The sequence below is a fragment of the Delphinus delphis genome, chromosome X (genome assembly GCF_949987515.2).
Source record: "Delphinus delphis chromosome X, mDelDel1.2, whole genome shotgun sequence".
Taxonomy (NCBI): Eukaryota; Metazoa; Chordata; class Mammalia; order Artiodactyla; family Delphinidae; genus Delphinus; species Delphinus delphis.
The window spans coordinates 102,440,685-102,462,244 of record NC_082704.1 but is presented as its reverse complement, the minus strand read 5'-3'; the positions used below and the strand labels follow the sequence as shown (position 1 = coordinate 102,462,244).

General features: G+C 42.9%; 1 pseudogene; it reads right to left on the bottom strand.

Moving 5' to 3' along the window:
- Positions 1-1,652: 1,652 nt before the first annotated feature.
- LOC132417877 (melanoma-associated antigen B4-like) lies at positions 1,653-20,358 on the bottom strand (annotated as a pseudogene).
- Positions 20,359-21,560: the final 1,202 nt, after the last annotated feature.

Sequence of the window (21,560 nt, the reverse complement as noted above, 5' to 3'; positions counted from 1 at the left end):
CCTCAATGAAGGGAGTTTGATAAGCTCTGTCTTCTAGGACTGTTGGAATGTGTATAATGTATGCAAAACACCTGGCACAGTGACTGGTGTGCATTGAAACTTTAAAGAGTGGCAATTTTTGCCATGATTTTTTGACCCAGATAATACCAACCCTCCTGCCGAGAAGTTTTGTTTTGTTTTGCTGTTGTTTTAAACCAGGAGATATCTGAGAATATGCAGTGCTATAGGACACTGAACATCAAGTCAGCCAAAAATTCTGCTTAACAAGAAAATATACCTCAGTAAGTCATGCCCCTTAGAGGATGTATTATTTAATTTGGATGTTGGGGAATCCTCCCCATCTGGATGCAACTCAAAGCTAAATGTGTGTCAAGAACCAACTCCTTCTCTCCCTCCCAGCTGCCCTTGGATCCAAATCACCCCTATTTTCATTCATTTAACTCCTACCAAAATCAAGCCCTCCCATAGGGGTCGCCAAATTTTACTCACATTAACCCAGTTAAAATACCCTACTAATGGAGCAGGCTCTGTTTCTCCCAGTCCAGGTTAAAGAGTAGGATATGGGCACAGTGGCTTCTTGGCATCCCACCTCAAGGAAGTATCACCCTTATTTATCAGAATCTCCTTGGTGATGATGTGGATAAAACACCTAGTTTGTGCACTGGGACAAGAGCACAGGGTACCTTCCACTCCCTCCCTGCGTGGAGATTTCTCTCTGGTTAATCCATGATCCCAAAATAACCGCTAAAAGCAGTTCTCCATCGGAGGCTCAGTTTCTCAACTCTGAGACACACCACGCAAGGGTCTGGCCCTTGCTCACCACCCTCACACACCCTCCTCTGACCCACCACCCATCTTAACTGAAAATTACCTCTCACTGAAGGACTTGAGGTTTTTCCAAGGCTCCAAGTTGTCTTGCCTCAGGACGTTTATACTTAAGTGCTCTCATCTGGCCCTCCCCCTCCCCCTCATCCTTTTTTTTGCTTGTCTTTTTTGTCTTAGAGGGCATCTCACCATCTTCCTTATATGTTAGCTGCTGCTAGACTCTAATTCAATGGGAAAAGGCTCAGTCTTCTTTTTCTTACCACCCCCCATACTACCATGGAGCCTTCCAAAGAGCAGATGCTCAACTAATGTTTGAGGGGAAAAAAAGTGAACAATTTATTATGATTTTATTTCTCCTATATTATTGAATAAACAAAGCAAGTTCAGGTGTATAACTTTTATTTTACAGAACAGCAAAATACAAGGAATAAGGGAAACCGAGAATTGATCATCTTTTACATTTTTCTCTATTTTTTCATCCCAACTATTTTACTGCTAATTTCTTTCACATTTCTAAGGAAATGCCTATTACAATGCTATCTTTTCTTGTTCCAAGTCACTAAAAAAGATGGAACGTTACCCTATTTGTTTAATAAAATGGCAAAACTATTACTCTTAAACTTCATAAACAGCATTAAGTATGTAACCAATATCATTCATATACTTAGATTCTGAAGCTAATTAAACTTTTTTAAAGAAGAAGCAACATTTGAAAACCTTCAACAACAAAACATAAATCTGTAAGTTATTCTAATATGCTATTCACTGTGATCCCTCCACCACCACCTCAGCCCCTACACTGCTGCAGGAAGGTGCTTCAGATTTCACTACAGGTGCGAGAAGCTGCCCTGGAAGTCGGCCCCGGAACGCTCACTGGCCACGGCACCAGTGAGAAGCATAGCTGCAAATCTGGCTTGGGCTCTCTCTTCCTCATCTCTCAAAGCCTCTTGATACAAGAGTGGGAAGGCACTGGGGACCGTATCATGAATCTTGGCCAAGAAGTCAAGGACTTTCATCTTGCTGGTTTCAGCGTGGGCTCTCGGGCCCCACAGGAACTCATAGCGTGGAGGATCACTGTTGGCCACCTGGCGGTACTCCAGGTACCCTTCCTGCACCAAATCTTTGGTGATGAGCTTCTTGGGCTCCCCATGGATGAAGTGCTTCTTTCCAGCATATATCCCCATCACATTGAGTACTTCCCAGATATCCTCCTCAGTGGCGCAGTTGCCCTTCATGAAGATCACACAGAGGACTGTCATAAGGAGGCCGGTCTTGGGCATGATCTCCTCACCCCTCATCCTGTCATCACTGATGCGCTGAAATTTGCTGACAAGGGCGTAGCAGTGCCTGGTGGGATCGACTTCCTTCACATCAATGCCAAAGGCCAGCACCATCAGCTCAGAGGCTCTCCTGAGGATCTCATGGAACTGTTCCTTGTACTTTTTGATGACATGCTTCAGCATACCCTCCTTTGTAATGGGCTCTCTCATGTTATACTTGCACAGCAGGAATTGCACCAACAGAATTGCCTTCTGGTCTACAACGGTTCTGCAGGAAAAATCAGTGCTGAGTGATGCCTGAGAGGTGCTTGGTTTTTCTTCATCTTGGCTCTTGGCACCTTCATCAGATCTTGTGCATGAAACACCTGCAGAAGTAGTGGTAGTGGATGGGGCTCTCTGAGACCCCTGGGATCTTCTACCTGACCCAGAAGCAGGGGAGCTCTGGAGATTACCACCAAGAGGAGGGGTGGGGGAGGAGAGAGACTCTTCTTCCTCTGCTGCAGGGGCCTGAGCATCTTGGAGACGCTGAGCCTCACTCCGGGCCTGACTGTGTTTCTCGCGGGCACGGCGCTTGCTCTTCCGGCCCCGAGGCATGATGACACAGGTCAGGGCCAGCAGGCGGGAGTGTGGGCAGGAAGGCAGGCAACGAGGGCACCTGGGGGAGGGACAAGGAGATGCTGTGAGCACCTTCAGCGGGGAGATTCCTCCCTGGCTTTAACCAAGGCCGCCTCTGCAGTTTTCTGTGAGGTCACTGCACTAGGACCCAAAGGGCTCCTTTTCTGATCAGCCTGTCCCCTGAGACCCCTGCAGAGAAGTCAGTGTGCCTTGGGCTGGCAGGTCTAGGCTCTGTGTGGTCCCCTCTATAATCCTCTCAGTTCACATTTAGGATCATCTTGTCAACTGTTGGCAGGGCCCGGCCATCCTCCCCTTTACCGCTCTGAAGCTAAACTCCTTCCACCAATGGCCTTCCCTCCCTAAACCCCACCCCCCATCCCAGGAGGAAATGAGGGAGAGCCTTAGCGGGCCACCCCTGCTGGGGCCTTCCAGAGCTGACAACAGGAGCAGGGGTTGATGGGTTTAATATTGATGTCAGTATTTCAACTGCTGTAAAATTATAAACTTTTATACTTCAATGAGTCCCAAGGAGCTAGTTCCTTTGCTCGCGGATGCAGGCATGCTTCACGCCATCTAGAGCTGCACTTAGCCTTCAGCTGGCTGCACGAAACAGAAAATCAGACCTGCCCCGCTCCGCCGCCTCCTCTCCCAGAGCCCGGCTTGTGTTGCTTACGAGCCTCAGATCCACAGTCAGCCAGCGTTGCGTTTCCACAATATCATTCATACACTTAGATTCAGTCATCGCTCATGTTGCCACCCCCTTTGTTAGGGTTTTCAGTCGTCGCTCATGTTGCCACCCCCACCAGGCCAAGCCGCCCCCCATCCCCGGCCCCCGCCGGAGTTTGACAGCCCTGCCCGGGGCCTCCCAGGGTGGACCGCAGGGACAGCAAGTGTGTGTGCCGGGTTGAGCGTGCCTTCAGTCCTCGCTCAGTCTCCTCTCGACGCCAGGTAAAGCCTGGGATGTTTTCCTCTGTTGATCTGAGACCACCAGCCTCAGATCAACGTCTTCATTCCCTGAGACCCCGAGGCAAAACTGACGGTGCGTTGGGCCTAACAGTTTTGCCGCTAGCCTTTTAGCACGCGTCGGATTGTAGCAGGCGTTCTATGATGTCTCCTTTGTTCTAGGGAGGCACGTTCCTGCAATTCTAAGCGTCCTCCTTTCACTCTCAGCGTCTCCTCTCCCCTCCAGAGACCTGAGACCCTGGAGGTGGAAGTCAGTCAGTACCTCATGGTGACAGCTCTGCCCTGGGTTTCCCAGGAGCGAAAGCGGGGGCGGGGCTCTGTGCGGGTTCCTCTATTCTGGGGTGGGTTGTCGCGTCATTCCTCAAGGTGTGAGGCATGGAGTAGGGTGTCCTCCTCTTGGCTGCTTCTTTAAAGACTTCCTGGGAAATACTAACTCTCTGAAAGCTCTGAGCTGTTTCCCTGCAAACCTTGCAGAAAATGGATGAGTCCCAGGCTACATACCAGACGGGAAAGTTGCAGTGTAAGGCGGGGTCCCAGGACACATGGTGGGCTGTAAAAGAAAAGGCACACTGGCCCATAGCGTTTGTTCGCCAGCCATACTTAGACTTTGGGGAACCTTCTACTCTAAAAGATCTACTTTCTGAGGAGAAGAGGCTAAGCTACAGGATTTTGTGAGACCTAGCTCTTTTATATTATCTCACATTGCTCAGTCCAGTGTGGTCACTTTTATTTTTTGACCCTCATTCATACTAAGAAATATATTTATATCTCTAACAAGTGTGTGTGTGTATATGCATTTTTTCATGAAAGAACACCTACCCTTGTTAAGTGTGATTCATTCTTTCCATTCCTTATGTTTGATCATAATATTAATTTTTTTAAAAGGTCAGTCCTGATCCTCTAAAGAGGTTTCATGTGGTTATTGCACAGCCTCTGGACTCATTCTGTTTCAAACAACACCAACCTTTGGTGCCATCCTGGCATGTGGGCTCTGAAATGCTGCCTCAGATTCCTTCAGTGAAGCAGTGGAGATTCATGGTCCCAGAGCACAGCGGAAGAATCCAGGGCTCAAGTTTAAAGGCTTTCCTCCAGTCAACCCTGTCATCTGCCTCTCTTGCAGGCTACAGACCTGTCTCGAATTCAGGGCATCCCCCTACCTGCCCACACTCAGGTTCTTGTTCAGTGAAGACTTATTGTCCCTCAGGGATTATTCAGTTTTGTGTTTTTGCTTTTGTTAATGTTTTTTTCTTTATTCCTTCTATAATTTTTCCATGGTTCATTTTGGGTACAGGAAACAGTAGCCCATGTTTGATTATCATCAGCTGCTATGGATAAGGTACTAAATCTGTAAAAGAATTAAGGAAAATCGATATTCTTACAATATCTGTTCCTCATGAATACACATAACATACTATTCTGGTTGAGACTTCTTTTTCCAAAGTCTATCAGGAAATTCTTATTGTTGCCTCCATGTAGATTATGTACATTTTTGTATGGTTTCCTTCTAGGTATGTTTTTTATATTGTTGCTTTTGTCTTTGGTGTATTTTTGATTAACATGATCTAAGTAATTGTTGACTGTTTCAGGCCAGTCTCTTGATTTTGCTGTGGTGATCTTTTTTTCCACCAGGTTTCTGAAGTTCTTTATATATTTGACTATTCTCTGTGCCTATTCCCTTAGATCTTTAATTAGAGGATCAAATTATTAGCATTGTTATCTTTTGCTTTTCATTACTCATGACTCTTATTTATTTGCTATTGTTGTATATAGCTCTGTACTGGCTATGTGTTCTTGTCCAGGTTTTTTTTCCAGTTTTTAAATTAATAGACTTTTTTAAAGAACAGATTTAGGACTACAGAAAATTAAGCAGATAGTACAGAGAGTTCCCATACAGCCACTCTCTTCTTCCAGTTAGATTCTCCTATTATTAACATCTTGTATTGGTTCAGTAGATACAAGTTCATTTGTTATAATTGATCAACTAATAGTGATACATTATTATTGACTATTGTCCACTGTTTATAACACATTTCACTTTTTGTGCTTTTCAGTTCTATAATGGTTGACAGAGGCATGACGTCATCTACTCACCAACAGAGCATCATGCAGAAGAGTTTCACTGCCCTAAATATCCCCCGTGCTCCACCTGTCCATCCCTCAAAACCTCACTTTGAGCCCCTGACAACTCTGAACTTTTTACTCTCTCTGAAGTTTTTCCTTTTCCAGAATACAATATTGATGGAATGCTACAGTATGTAGGCTTTTATTTATTTATTTATTTTTTAACATCTTTATTGGAGTATAATTGCTTTACAATGGTGTGTTAGTTTCTGCTTTATAGCAAAGTGAATCAGTTATACATATGTTCCCATATCTCTTCCCTCTTGCGTCTCCCTCCCTCCCACCCTCCCTTTCCCACCCCTCTAGGTGGTCACAAAGCACCGAGCTGATCTCCCTGTGCTATGCGACTGCTTCCCGCAAGCTATCTATTTTACATTTGATAGTGTATATATGTCCATGCCACTCTCTCACTTTGTCACAGCTTACCCTTCCCCCGCCCCATATCCTCAGGTCCATTCTCTAGTAGGTCTGCATCTTTATTCCCGTCTTGCCCCTAGGTTCTTCATGACCATTTTTTTTTCTCAGATTCCAGATGTATGTGTGAGCATAAGGTATTTGTTTTTCTCTTTCTGACTTACTTCACTCTGTATGACAGACTCTAGGTCCATCCACCTCACTACAAATAACTCAATAAGTAGGCTTTTTAAACTAGCTCTTTTTGCTAATCAATATACATTTAAGTTTCTCTATATCTGTTTGTGGTTTGAAATGTCATTTCTTTTCGTGGCTGAATAGCATTCCGTCATGTGGACTGCCACAGTTTGTGTACCCATTCATCTGCTGAAGGTCATCTTGGTTGATTTCAGTTTCTGGCAGCTATGAATTAGTGTACTATTAACATTTGTTTGAAGGCTTTTGGGTGGACATAAGTTTTCAACTCTTTTGAGTAAATACCTAGGCGTTTAATTGCTAGATCATGTGATAAGATTATGTTTAGCTTAAAAGAAACTTCCAGACAGTTTCCAGTGTGTCTCTATCACTTTGCATTCCCTTTAGCACTGAATGAGAGTTCCTATTGGTCCCCATCCTTGCCAGCATTTGGTATTGTCAGGTGTTTGTTTTTGTTTTAGCCATATTGATAGGTATCTCATTGTTGTTTTAATCCCAAAGTCCCTGAAGACCCGTGATGTTGATCATCTTTTCGTATGCTATTTGCCATCTGTGTATATTTTTGGTGAGGCGTCTGTCCAGCTCTTTTAACCACTGTTAAATTGACTTTTTTGTTCTCTTATTGTTGAGTTTTTTAAGAGTTCATTGTATATTTTTGATTCACGTTTATTATCAGATATGTCTCTTACAATTATTTTTTCCCAGTCTGCGGCTTGTCTTTTCATTCTCTTAATAGTACCCTTTACAGAGTAGAAGTTTTTAATTTTAATGAAGTTCAGCTTATCATTTTTCTCTTTCATGGATTGTGCTTTTGGTGTTGTGTCTAAAATCTCGTTGCCAAACCCAAGACTCTCTCCTATATTACCTTCTATTTTTTTTTTTTTTCCCACTCCACATGGCAGGCAGGATCTTAGTTCCCTGTCCAGGGATCAAACCCATGCCCCCTGCAGTGGAAGTGCAGTCTTAACCACTGGACCGTGAGGGGAGTCCCTGGATTTTTTTTAATTTTGAGTTTTCCATTTAGGTCTGTGATCCATTTTGAGTTAATTGTTTTGCAACATGTAAAGTCTGTATCAGCATTCTTTTTTGTTGTATGTGGATGTCTAGTTGTCCCAGCACTGTGAGTTAAAAGACTCCTTTCTCTATTGAATTGCCTTTGCTCCTTTGTTAAAGATCAGTTGACTGTATGAGGGGGTCTGTTTCTAGGTTTTCTATTCTGTGCCTTGGTCTATTTGTCTCTTCTTTTGCTAATAGTATGTGGTCTTCATTATTGTAGCTTTAAAGTCCATTTTTAAATCCAGTAATATCAGTTCTCTGACTTTGATCTTCTTCAGTATTGATTTGAGTTGGTTATTATGGATCTTTTCATTTTTTATATAAACTCTAGATTGTTTGTTACTATCTACAAAATACCTTGCTGGAGTTTTGAGCTGAATTGTTTTGGGTATATAAATCAAGTTGGGAGTAACTGACATCTCAACAATCTTGCATCCTCCTATCCATGAACATGGAGTGTTTCTCTATTTATTTAGATCTTCTTTAATTTTTTTCAGTGACATTTGTATTTCTCATATGAATCTTATACATATTTTTCTAAGAATTATTTATAATCAATCTTTTTTTGGTGGTAATGTAAATGGCATTAGGTTTTTCAATTGCAAATTCCATTTGTTTATTGGAAAACAATTGACTGTTGAATATTAACCTTTACTTATTGATACCAGGAGTTTTTTGTGATTGATGATTTGAGATTTCCTACATAGACAATTAGGTCATCTGTGAGCAAAAACAGTTGTATTTTTTCCTTTCAAATCTGTATATCTTTTGCTTCCTTCTCTTATCTTATTGCATTGGCTAGGACTTCCAGTCCAGTGTTGAATAGGCATGGTGAGAAGGGATATCTTAGCCTCGTTCCTGATCTTAGTGTGAGAGCATCTATCGTCTCAGTATGAAGTAGGATGTTTTACCTGTTGTTGTTTTTTTTTTTTTTTACATGTTCTATTCAGTATATGAAGCTGAGCCAATGCCTCTCTACTTCTAGTTTGCTGGGAAATTTTATGATGAATGGGTATTGGATTTTATCAAATTTTTTTCTTCATCTATTGATATGATAATGTGATTATTTTCTTTAGCCTAGTGATATGATGAGTTATCCTTACTGATTTTCAAATGTTGCACACCTGAAATAAAGTCCACTTAGTTGTGGTATATAATTCCTTTTATACATTGTTAGATTTGTTTCGCTTATATTTTGTTGGGGAATTTGCATCTATGTTCATGAGAGATATTGGTGGTCAATTCTCCTTTCTTTTAATTTCTTTTTCTGGTTTTGACATTAGAGTGATGCTGACCTCATAGAATGAATTAGGAAGTGTCCCCTCTGCTTCTGTTTTCTGGAAGAGATTGTAGAGAATTGTTTTCATGTCTTCCTTAAATTTTTGTTAGAATTCATCAGTGAAATCATCTGGGCCTGGTGCTGTCTTTATTGGAAGCTTATTAATTATAGATTAAATTTCTTTAATAGATACAGACCTATTCTGATTATCTATTTATCCTTGTATAGTTTTGGGAAATTGTATCCTCAAGTAATTTGTCGATTTAACTTTTCAAATTTGTAGGCCTAGAGTTGTTTATGACATTCATTTATTATCCTTTTAATGTCCATGCAATCACTAGTGATGGCCCTTCTTTCATTTCTGCTATTAGCGATTTCATTGGTGTTTTCTCTCTTTTTATTTTCCTTGAGTACCCTGGTTAGAATGTTCTCTTGTTTTTTCTTTTGGATATGTTCAAAGAAATAGCTTCTGGTTTTGCTGTTTTTTCTCTATTTTTTCCCTTTCTTCAGTGTCATTGATTTCTGCTTTGATTTATTATTTCTTTTTCCTCTGCTTTTTTTTCTCTTCTTTCACCAGTTTACTAAGGTAGAAGCTTAAATTATTGATTTTAGATTTTTCTAGTATAGACATTCAATGCTATACATGTCCCTTTAAGTACTGGTTTTGCTATATTGCACAACTTTTGATAAGTTGTAATTTTGTTTTCATTTAGTTAAACATATTTTAAAATTTCTCATTAGATTTACTCTTTGGCCCATGTGTTATTTAGAAGTATATTGTTTAATCTCCAAATACCCTTGATTTTCTTGCTACTTTTTTGTTATCAGTTTCTAGTTTATTTCCATCGCAGAATGAGATCATTCTTTGTATCATTTATATTCTTTTAAGTTTGATGATGTGTGTTTTATGGCATAGAATGTGATCTATCTTGGTGTATGTTCCATGTGGACTTGAAGATAATGTGCTTTCTGCTTTTGTCAAGTATTCTATGAATGTCATTTAGATCTAGTTAATTGATGTTGCTTTTCAGTTCAACTGCACCTTACTGATTTTCTGCCTAGTGGATTTGTCAATTATGAAAAGAGATATGTTGACATCTCCTTCTATAAGAGTAGATGTGTCTCATCAGTGTTTGCCTCGTGTATCTTAACAGAATTTTTTGGTGCATACACATTAAGGGTTGCCATGATTTCTTTGAGAATTGGCCACTTAATCATTAAGTAATGCCCATCTTTATTCCTGACTTTCTTGTTGTGAATACTGCTTTGTCTGAAATAAATATAGCTAGAGCAGATGTTGTTTTTTTCCACTCATATTAGCATGGTAGAGTTTTCTCCATCCCTTTACTTTTTGTTTTTGAATTTTATTTTATTTTATTTTTTTTATATAGCAGGTTCTTATTAGGTATCTATTTTGTACATATTGGTGTGTATATTTCTATCCCAATCTCCCCATTCATCCCACCCCCGCTTTGCCCACCTTGGTGTCTATACATTTGTTCTCTACATCTGTGTCTCTATCTGTGCCTTACAGACCGGTTCAACTGTACCATTTTTCTAGATTCCACATGTATCCATTAATATACGATATTTGTTTTTCTCTTTCTGACTTACTTCCCTCTGCATGATAGACTCTAGGTCCATCCACGTCTCTACAAATGACCCAATTTTGTTCCTTTTTATGGCTGAGTAATACTCCATTGTATATATGTATCTCATCTGCTTTATCCATTCATCTGTCGATGGGCATTTAGGTTGCTTCCATGACCAGCTATTGTATCCATCCCTCTACTTTTAATCATTTCATGTCTTTATATTTAAACTGGGTTTCTTATAAACAGCATAGGGTTAGGTCACCTTTGTTTTCATTCTTTTATCAATCTCTACCTTTTAATTGGTATATTTAGACCATTCACATTAAAAGTGATTATTGATACAGTTGGATTAACGTTGACCATATTTGTAACTGTTTTCTACTCATTGAGCTTACTCTTTGTTTCTTTTTTAATCCCCTGCTCTTTTTCTGCCTTCTTTACTTTTAATTCAAGATTTAATGTTATTCCGTTTTCTGTCCTCTTTAGCATATCAGTTATAGTTTTGAAAAATTTCTAGTGGTTTCTGTAGCATTTGCGTTATACTTTTCCAACATATTCAAGTCCTCTTTCAAATAACATCATCCTGCTTCACGGTTAGCGCAAGTATCTCGTAACAGTGCAAGTATACCATTTCTGCCATTTATTTCTCTTATCCATAATGTATAATCACTGGATGCATTGCTGTTATATTATTATTTTGAAGAAATAGTTATCTTTTTTGATCAGTTGAAAATAATAAAAATAAAAGGTTTTATTTTATCTTCATTTACTCCTTGTGTTACTCCCTTTCTTTATGTCGGCCAAAGCTTCTGACCTATATCATATTCCTTTTCCCAGAAGAACTTCTTTTAATATTTCTTGCAAAGTAGATCTGCGTGACAAATTTCCATCAGTTTTTGTCTGTCAGAGAAAGTCTTTATTTCTCATTACTGTTGAAGGATTTTCTCCCCCTGGCTACAGAATTCTAGGTTGGTGGTAGTGTTTTTGTTGTTGTTGTTGGGTTTTTTCCATTTCAATACTTTAAAAATTTAACTGTAGTCTTTTCTTGATAGCATCGCTTGTGAAGAGAAATCTTGGTAATTGTTACCCTTGATCCTCTATAGTAAGTTCTTTTTTTCTCTACCTCGTCTCAAGAATTCTTTCTGTTTGGTTTTCCGCAGTTTGAGTATGATATGCCTAGGTGTAGATTTTTTTTTTCTATTTATCCTGCTTGGTGTTCTCTGAGCTTCCTAGGTCTGTGGTTTAGTGTCTGTCATTAATTTGGGGAAATTCTCAGTCATTATTACTTTGAAAATTCTGCTGCTTTCTCTGTTTCTTCTCAGATTATTCCCACTATGCATACGTTACATCTCTTGTAATTGTTCCACAATCCTTGGTTACTCTTTTCCTTTTTAAAAATTATTTTGTTTTCTCTTTGCTTTTTAGTTTGAGGGTTTTCTATCAATGTATATCTTTAATTTCACTGAGTCTTTCCTTGGCCATATGCAGTCTACTGGTGAGCCTATCAGTGGTATTCTTCATGTCAGTTATGATGTTTTTGATTTCTCACATTTCCTTTTGATGCTTTCCTACAGTTTCTGTCTCTCTACGTACATTACCTACTATTCTTGCATGTTGTTCACTTTTTCCATTAGAGGCTTAGCGTATGAATCATAAGTATTGTAAAATCCTAGTCTGATATAACAAATGATCTCCTATACCTGAGTGTGGTTAATTTACTTGCTTTTTAATCAGACTGTGCTTTTCTGCCTTTTAGCATATCTTATAATTTTTCGTTGAAGGCTGGACTTAATGTATTGGAAAATAGGAATCGATTTAAAGGGCCTTTAGCATGAGAGTTTGTGTTTATCTGCATAAGAGTTATGTCGTGTTTACTGTTTGCTCTTAATGTAGGCACCTGAGATTTCAGTTTCCTTGAGTGTTCTTGTTGTCTTTGGTTTTCCCTAGGAACACCTTCATAAGTAGTCTAAGCCTTGCAGTTCTTTCAGCAGTAATCCTCTGGTATTATATTGGACCTTGTTGATGCAGTGGTAAGTTGTCCGGGAAGTGTTCTATAATCTTGTGATTAGCTGTCCATGTTTTAGTGGCTCTGTGCCCCCTGGGCTATTGCCTTCACAAATGCTTCTCAGCTTTTATCCCCCCGGTTATGTGACATAGGAAGTCTGGAGGGAGCTGGAGTTAGGATTTTCCCTTCATCCAAGTTAGTTGGTTTAGGAAAGTACACAGAACAGAAACATCTGGGCCTGTGGTTACTTTTTCCTAGGTGTACTTCAAAAGGGTTTATGTCCCCCTCATGCCAGAAGCATGAGGACATTTTTCTTGGATCTTTACGGTGAGAACCTGTTAGGACCCCAGAAGGTAAAACTCACAGAAGTGTGCGGGCTCCCCTAAGACTAGGCTCCTAGGAGTTTTGGGCTCTGAAGCTTGTCACACATAGCTTCCAGTGTTGCATCAAGTACAATGTAAATTTTTCTCCTCCTTCCTGGATCCAGGACTTTCCGCTCCCAGTGAGCTGTGATTCCCTGTATTTCCCTGCATCTTCAGTTTTGAAGCATTGGTTTTCCCTGTAACTTCAATTCTCTGATGGATCTAAGAAAAGTTGTTGATTTTGAGTTTGTTCAGCTTTTTATCATTGTGAGGATGGGAGTGATGACTTCCAAGATGTTCATGTGGCAGAGCAGGAAAATTCTTGTCAAATAGTAGAGGTGGTACCATATATCTGTGTCTTGTTTCTTATTTTATTGGGAATTCTGATAATATTCCACATTTAAGTATGTTTAATACGTATAGATTTTACAGAAGAGTAATTCCCTACTAATGTGAGTTTGCTAAAAGTTATTACCATGGACTGGTGTAAAATTTTTATCAAAGGCCCTTTCTTTACCCCTGCATATAATTAAATTGTGATTTATACTAAGAAATATATATTTGGTCTTTGTCCCCAGAGCTGCTAAAACTGTTGGGGTTTCCTAAGTGAAAAGAGCAAGAAAGGTGAAAGGAGTGTTTCATGTTACTGGTAACAAGCCCCTTTCAACCACACCTGAGTTTATGTTGATGAGGTGACTTTTGGAAAGCCCCTAAGGGTGGGCGGCTGCCTGGGGGACCCACCATGTGATCAGGGGCTAGGAACTTTCAGTCCTACCCTCTGACGGAAGAAGGGCTGGAGATTGACTTAATTAACAAGTGGCCAATGATTTAATTAATTATGCCTGTGTAATGAAGCCTGCATACAAATCCTAACCAAAATGGTCTGGAGAGCTTCCAGTTTGCCGAACGCATGTAGGTGCTATGGGGGTGATGCAGCTGGAGAGGGCATGAGAGCTCCACACCCCTTCCCCACACCTCACTCTAAGTATCTCTTCCGTTTGGCTGTTAGGGAGTCACATCCTTTTATAATAATCCAGTAATCTAGTAAGTACACTGTTTCCTTGAGTTCTTTGAGCCACTTTAGAAAATTACCAAACCCAGGGAGGGGGTTGTGGGAGCCCCCAATTTATAGCCAGTCAGTCAGAATTATGGGAGACCTGGGTTTGGATTAAGTGTAGGGCAATCTTGTGGGAATGAGCCCTTACCTTGTGGGATCTGATGCTAACTGCAGGTAGGTATTGTCAGAATTGAATTGAATTGTAGGATACTCAGCTGGTGGTAGAGAATTGGTTTGTGTGAGCAAAACAAAAAGCCCATACATTTGGTGTCAACAGGCTTGGGAATAGAAGTGTAGAGACAAATATTCTTTCCCTTTAGAAATGCATTTTCTCCTTTCTCTGTTAGTGCAGTGATTTCCAACTGTCAGTATTTTCTAATATGATATCTTTGTGTTCCTTAGTCATAGCCCATTTCTTCATTTAATCACATGGTTATGTGTGAGTATCCTTTTCTTGGGGCATTCTTATCTGGACTTTGTATCAAGGAGGGCTACCCTATTAAAATGGTTGATCCGTTTTCTATCTTTTTGTATGGTTTGGAAGAATTCAAATAAGGTGGTGATTAGTTTTTCCCTGATCATTTGGTGTGAGGGGGCTCCAAACCTGGATTGTCCTGGAACATTTTGATGGTGCTCTGGGTTTGGACTACGTTTTCACTTTAGTGATTTATAGTTTGCTAAAAATTGTTCCGTTTTACTTGGGTTTTCAAGTTTAAAGGCATGATATTTATAATAAAAACAATCATATACAACATTACAGAGAATAAAATAATGAACCCAATATACCTGGAACTCAGCATCAAGGATCCTCCATAATTGTAGGAAACAGCTTGTTCAGATTAAGGCTTATTGATTTACCAGTTTGTTTATTGGCAAGTTCACTCCTGAGACCTAGCTGTGTGCTTCCATTAGGAGATACATAGTGTCTGTTTTCTGCTTCCTGGTGGTATTGACAGGTAGTGAGGATCTTCACCCTTATCCATTAATCCATTAGGGGCTGTAGAATGGTAATTCTCTCATTCTATCTGATTCTATCATTCCATTGATTTTACATACATACATATACCTATATATTATATATATTATATGTATAGTGGGATCAGTCAATCTATTGATTGTATTATATATAATATTAAAAATATAACTCATTGATGTATATCCACATAACATTTTAAAGTGAATAATTCAGTGGCATTACTGCATTCACAATGTTGTACAATCACCGCCTCTATCTTGTTCCAAACATATTCCTCATTCCAAAAGGTAACTGCTACCCGAAAACTGGGTTTGCCTCTTGGTGGGTGTCGAGCCAAATACACAACCAAGTCAAAGAGCAGGAGAAGGAAGGATTTATTACTTGCAGCAAGGAAGGAGAACCCTGGGGATCTTCCCCAAAGCAGTGTTTCCCTGGACAGCAGAACTGGGGAAGTTTCAAGCTAAGGGTACATGCATATTCATGAAGGGGCTTGAGCAGAGGAGAATTCAGCCTAGATTTGGGACAAAGGTCAACAGAGTCCTAGCTTTATAGGGGTTTGAAGTCACAAGGGTCAGAGAAGATTACCGTCTTCATTCCTTCAGTTCCAGTTGATCTGGTGGTGGTTGATCATTGGAGGGGGGTTTGAATTCTGCAGAACAGCTGAAGATTGTGCTTCAGGCTAATCTTTACCCTTGAAAAGACTGAGAGTCTTAACAACTGATTTATTACCTTTGCTTCTGTTACTACTCCTGCCTGATAACACTCTTTTGTCGCCGCATTCTTTAATTCCCTTAAGATCATTATTACAGAGGTGTGTTCAAGGGCAAACATTGTCTCCAGGCTTAGATCACAAAATGGCTTAGGCCAAAAATTGGCTTCTCTTATGTCAAGAAAGCCATACCAGGTTCTCTTTCTCCAGGGACCGCCTATCCTATCTGCTTACATAATCTCTTACCCTTCAAAAAGTTACTTCCCTTTCATACCTCTCCCTAGCCCCGGACAACCATCAATCTGCTTTCTGTCTCTATGAATTTGCTTATCCTGGACAATTCATGTAAATGGTGTCATATAATATGTGACCTTTTGTTTCTGACTCCTTTCATTTATCATTTATCATAATGTCTCCAAGGTTCATCCATGGTCTCTCAGTTATCCGTACTTCATTCCTTTTCATGACTGAATAATATTCCATTGTAAGAATATACCACATTTTGTTTGTCCGTTCATTCAGTGATGGAAATTTGGGGTTGTTTGCATTTTCTGGCTTTTATGAATAATGCTTCTTTGAATATTTGGGTACAAAGATTTGTTTGAATACAGTTTTTAAGTTATTTTGGTTATATACCTAGGAATGGAATTGCTGGGTCATACGGTAATTCTTTGTTTAAATTTGAGGAACTACCAAACTGTTTTCCAAAGAGGCTGAACCATTTGACATTCTTACCAGCAATGTATGAGGGATCCAATTTCTTCATATCCTCGCAAACACTTGTTATTTTCCATTTTTATAACCAACCTAGTGAAATGGTATCCCACTGTGTGTTTTTTGTATACATTTCCCTAGTGACTAATGATATTGAGCATCTTTTCATGTACTGTTTGGCCACTGGTATACCCTCTTTGTAGAAATGTCTATTCAGGTCCTCATCTCCAACTTATGAGGGAGGCTTTGGATATTGACCTCCTAGGTAAGCTCACTCATTGGTGTATTTATTCAGAGGCCAGTCTCAACACACCATTAACAGATTCCAGAGTTGGACTTGAGGGCACACTGGGGAAGTCTCAGGAGAAAGGAGCTCTAACGTGGGAAAGTGCTGGAGCTGAACACACGTGCTGGGACCAGGGCAGTGAGCTTTCAAGGAACCCTGGCACGAGGGGCAGGAGGACTCTAGATAAATGAAGCCCACAGACAATCCCCAAATTACGGTTTATTCTTGTATTAACCTTCCTTCATCAGGACTGTTTATAGTCCTTTGGCTACAGGGTTTTTTGTTTGCTTGCTTGCTTTTTATTTTTTAAATTGCCTGAAATACAGTTTGAAGTAGTGAGGAGACAAGTGAATTAAAGGATACTAGGTCTGCCTCAGGCCGGGAAGAGTGGAACAGTGTGGCCTCTAGACGAATTCAGACCAAGGGTCTATTCCCAGCTCTGTCACAAGTCTTGTGAACTTGAGAAAATTGCAAGTTCATCATCTGCAAAGTGAGTCTGATAAGCCCTATCTTGTAGAGCTGTTGTAATATACGTGATGTTTGTAAAGCACTTGCAACAATGGTCTTTCAAGAATGGCATTTATTACTACGATAACTATGACCGCAGACCATAATACCAACTCTTTGGGATTTTTTTCTTTAATCTCATGAGATGTCAGAAAATACGATACGCAGCACCTTTGGAACGAACAAAACTGCTTAGACCGTGAAACTATGTAAAACTTCCCCATTTGTAAATATGTCATTTGAGTGTAGAGGAATCTCTCCCAGCTGGATGCTACTCAGAGGTTCTAGAATTTGCGTCAAGGACCAACAACTTCCCTCCCAGGTGCCTTTTCATCCAAACCACCCCTAGTTTCATTATAATTTCACCACCACCAAAAATTGTAGCCTTCCTTTGGAGTTCCCCAGATTACACTTAAGGTAAGTAGTAGAACATCCCTTTAAGGGAGTGGCCTCTGGCCCTTTGACCCCAGTGCAAAGAGTGCTAGCACAGTGGCTTCTTGACATCTCACTTCAAGGAAGTATCATCCTTGTTGCTCAGAAACTCCCTGGAGGCGATGGGATTAAAACACCTAGTTTGTGCACTGTGTTCACCTGCACTGGGACAGGAACACGGAAGCCATTTTATTCCTGCCCCGGGTGGAGATTCTCTCTGTTTTACCCACAGTCGCAAAGTAAAAATTCAGGGTAAGCTTCCATTCCAGTCTTGAGTCTGTCAACTCTGAGGCCCACCATCTAAGGGTCCCACCCTCCCCCACCACAATTCACTCGGCCTCATTTAGCCCACCATCCCGCCTAACTTAAAGTCACCTCCTCGAGGGAACTGCAGTGTCCCAAAGCTCCAGGCTTCCTTGCTTCAGAGCATTTACACTTGACTGCTCTCGTCTGGAACCTCCTCTCTTTCTCACCCCTTGTTGTAACTTGCCATTTATTTAGGTCTCAGAGTGTGTCTCACCATCTTGACATGGCAGCAGCTCCTAGGCTCCGAAGGTCTATGGACAGTGGCTCAGTCTTCTTTTTCTTACCATCCCCAGTTCTGCCACGGAGCCTTCCAAAGAGCAGCTGCTCAATTAATGGTTGGGAATAAGAGTGGCAACGATAAGGATGTCTACTTTATTATTGTTTAATTTCTCTCACAATCTTGAATAATCTGAGAAAACATCTTTCAGTTTTACAAAAAGAAGCACTAAAAGAATAAAACAAACCAAAAATGTACCACCATGTACGCTTTTTCTTTTCTTTTTTTTACTTGACCCACATGATTTTACTGCCGAGTCTATTCACAGTTCCATGGAAATCCCTCTTCCATTGCTGTGTTTTCTTGTTCTAGGTCATAAAAAAAAAATGGAAGGTTTTTAAATTTGTTTTATGAAATATGAAAACTTTAACTTGTACCTGATAAAAGTAATGAATATGCGATCCATACTGTCACCGGCAGAATGGCGATTTCCTGGGCTCTTGCCCTCCCAAAGAGGAAGAATTCAGTCGAGAGGCGTAGAGCAGTTTTAAGCAGCAAGAGTTCAGTTAAGCAGAGCAAAGGTACGCTCCCGAGAAAGCAGGAGAGCGGGCTGTCTGGAAACCAGAAGCAGCCCCGCGATGGGGTAGGGCTGTGTTTTGTAGAGTGGTGGTCCCTCCCTGTGTCCTATGTTATTTGACTGACAAATCGATCGACAGCTTTAGGCTATATAACTTTCCTGCTAGTATGCAGGCACTTACCCATAAGCACCCAAGCAGACCCCATGGGGTGGGGCGGGGAAGCAAAAGCCGCAATGCTAAGTTATTACAAGTGAGGCGTAATGAACCCTGGGTTACCTTGAGTCACCTTGTAGGTCTTGGTGCGCCTGCGTCAACCTGTGCTGGCGGTTTTGTCTTGCTTGGTCCTGGTATGGCTGGAAACCTAGCAGTGGTCCTTGACCACGAGAGGGAGGATCTCTGGGCATGCTGCAACCACCAGTGTCCAGGTAGGGGAGGGAAAGGCGAACCGTCCAGGATGGGGCAGGCCCGCTCGTGTGTGACTCGCTCTCCTCACCTTGGCTCTGGGCACCCTCTTCAGATCCTGGGCATGAAACCCCTGCATCACGAGAGCTCGTGGCTGGGGCTCCCTGAGGCTCCTGGCGAGTGCCAGCAGCAGGGGAGCTCGGGGGAGTACCCCGAGAAACAGAAGCGGGGGAGGGGGGGCGACTCTTCTATCTCTTCTGCCGCCGCCGCCGCCTCAGTGACCTGGGAACCCTTGAGACTCTGAGTCTCCTCCCGGGCCTGGTGGCGTTTCTCGCGGGCACGGCGCTTGCTCTTCCGGCCCCGAGGCATGATGACACAGGTCAGGGCCAGCAGGCGGGAGTGTGCGCAGGAAGGCAGGCAACGAGGGCACCTGGGGGAGGGACAAGGAGATGCTGTGAGCACCTTCAGCGGGGAGATTCCTCCCTGGCTTTAACCAAGGCCGCCTCTGCAGGGTCCTTGAGGGCACTGCCCGAGGACCCACAGGGCTCCTGTTCTCCTGCTCAGCCTGTCCCCTGAGACCCCTGTGGCGGACGGTAGAGTGAGCCTTGGGCTACAGGCTGCCAGCCTACCTGAGTGTCACTGGGGTGACAGAAGGGGCTGCCAGTGGGACCTTCCGTGTCCTAGGGCGGGGAGTCTGCTCAGTTCATCTTCAGGATCTTTAGGTGGACGGCAGCCAGGGCCTGGGCTTCCTCCCCTCTTTTGCTCTGCAGTTGACACCTCAGTGGTCCCGGGGACCCATGAGGAGGAAGTGAGTGGTGGCCCAGCTCACCGGCCTGACGGGGAACACCGTGCTGACAGCTCTGTGGAGTCCTTTCTATCCTGGGATCACTGGGTCCTCAGTCCCTATTCAGTGCTCTCAGCTGGCTTCACGTAGGGCCTGGGACCCACCCTTCTGCCCTCTGATGGCTTTACCTTCAGGCTAAGGGTCTCACCTCCCTTAGACCTGATGTAAAGGAGCCTCGGCCCGACTGCCCTGTCCTGAGCCTTCAAGTGCTGAAAGCAGGGGCAAGGCTAGACTCTTTGTCGTCCCCACAGCTCAGCGGGTGGGGCATGTTCCCCTTAGTCGTCACTCAGGGTTCTCAGTTTGACTCCTGGGAAGGCCTGTGGCTCCTGTCTCTTTACCTGAGGACATGTGCTCATAGAAAGGCCCACCGCTCTCTGAGAGCCAACAGAAGAAAGTGAGGGTAGCCTGATGTCCCACGTCTACCTGTGGTCTCTGAAGGCAGGAAGCTGGGGCCGGCAGATCCAGGCCTTATTATGCTTGGCCGCGCCGGTCCTCACTCAGGCCCTTCCTCAGTTTGACTCCTGGGAAGACCTATATTTCTCCCTCTCTTCACCTATTACCGTCCCCACTTCTCTGTCACCCTGGGAGGAGTTAAGGGTTGCCTCTGCTCGGCCTGACATCTCTCCAGGCGTCTCCCAGGACTGACAGCAGGGGAGAGATGATGTGCTGCCCCCATTGTTATGGTTTTCATGCTCCACTCCAGCCTTAGGTCCTCACCCCAACTCCTAGCACAACCTGGAAATTTCCCCTGTGCTGAGTCACCAGCCTCGGAGCAAAGTCCTCACCACCCTGAGTCCCCAGAAGCAGAAGTCAGAGTAGGCCACGTGCAGCCACAGCTATTTCTGAGGGGCTTCTGAGGACTAACACAGAGGGCAAGATTCCCCGGGCTCCGCTCTTCTGGGGTTTGTGACCTCAATAGTCCTCACTCTGTCAGGATCTGGGACTCTCCCCTCTACCGACCTGAGTCCTCCCGAGCCGGAGGTAAGTGGGTGACACATCGAACTACCCCTGCCTGGGGCTTCCCCGGGCCGAAAGGGTGGTGGGGCTATGCGTTTGTTCCTGTCTCTTTTCGGTTGGGCGTTCCCCTTGGTCCTCACTTGGAGTCCTTACGCTGGCTCTTCCCGTGACCTAGAGAGGCCTGTGCTCTCATACCACAGCCTTTACTTCCCCGAGACCACCTAGGAGGATGTGAGGGTTGCCTCACGTGGGCATGACTGCCTGTGGTCACTCATGGCCGACAGTAAGGGAGGGATTCTGTGGCGTCCCCGCTTTTATGATTTGGGTGGTTCCCTCAGTCCTCATGGTCCTCTGCTCGACTCTTGGCATGACCTGGAATTCCTCCCTGTGCTCCCCTGAGGCTGGCCCCTGGGACCAAGTGCCTCATCTACCTGAGACGCTCTAAAAGGAAAGGCGTGGGGCGCATCATGCCAACATTCCTGGATTTGCCAAGGGGAGGTATCCAGTGGCAGGGCTCTGCTCTAGGTGGAGTCCCTTTATCCTCATTTAGAGTCACTAGATTTCCAGTCTCTACTGAGTGAGGCTGTTCCCCATAGACCAAGGCCCTCGCCTCCCCGAGACCACCCCCAGTGGAAAGAGGGGGCAGGTCAGCCAGAAAGCTTTGTCCTGGGCCTCCTGGGGCTGACCTCAGGGGCGGGACTCTGCATTCTCCTCTGTTCTGGAGTGAGTGGTCCTCTTGCTCCTCATTCAGGGTCCTCATCGTGATGCCTGACCAGACCCAGGACTCCACCCTCCACTCCCCTGAAGCTGTGCTCCTCAGCACAAAGGCATTACCTTCTTGGGAATTCTGAATTGGAAGTCAGGA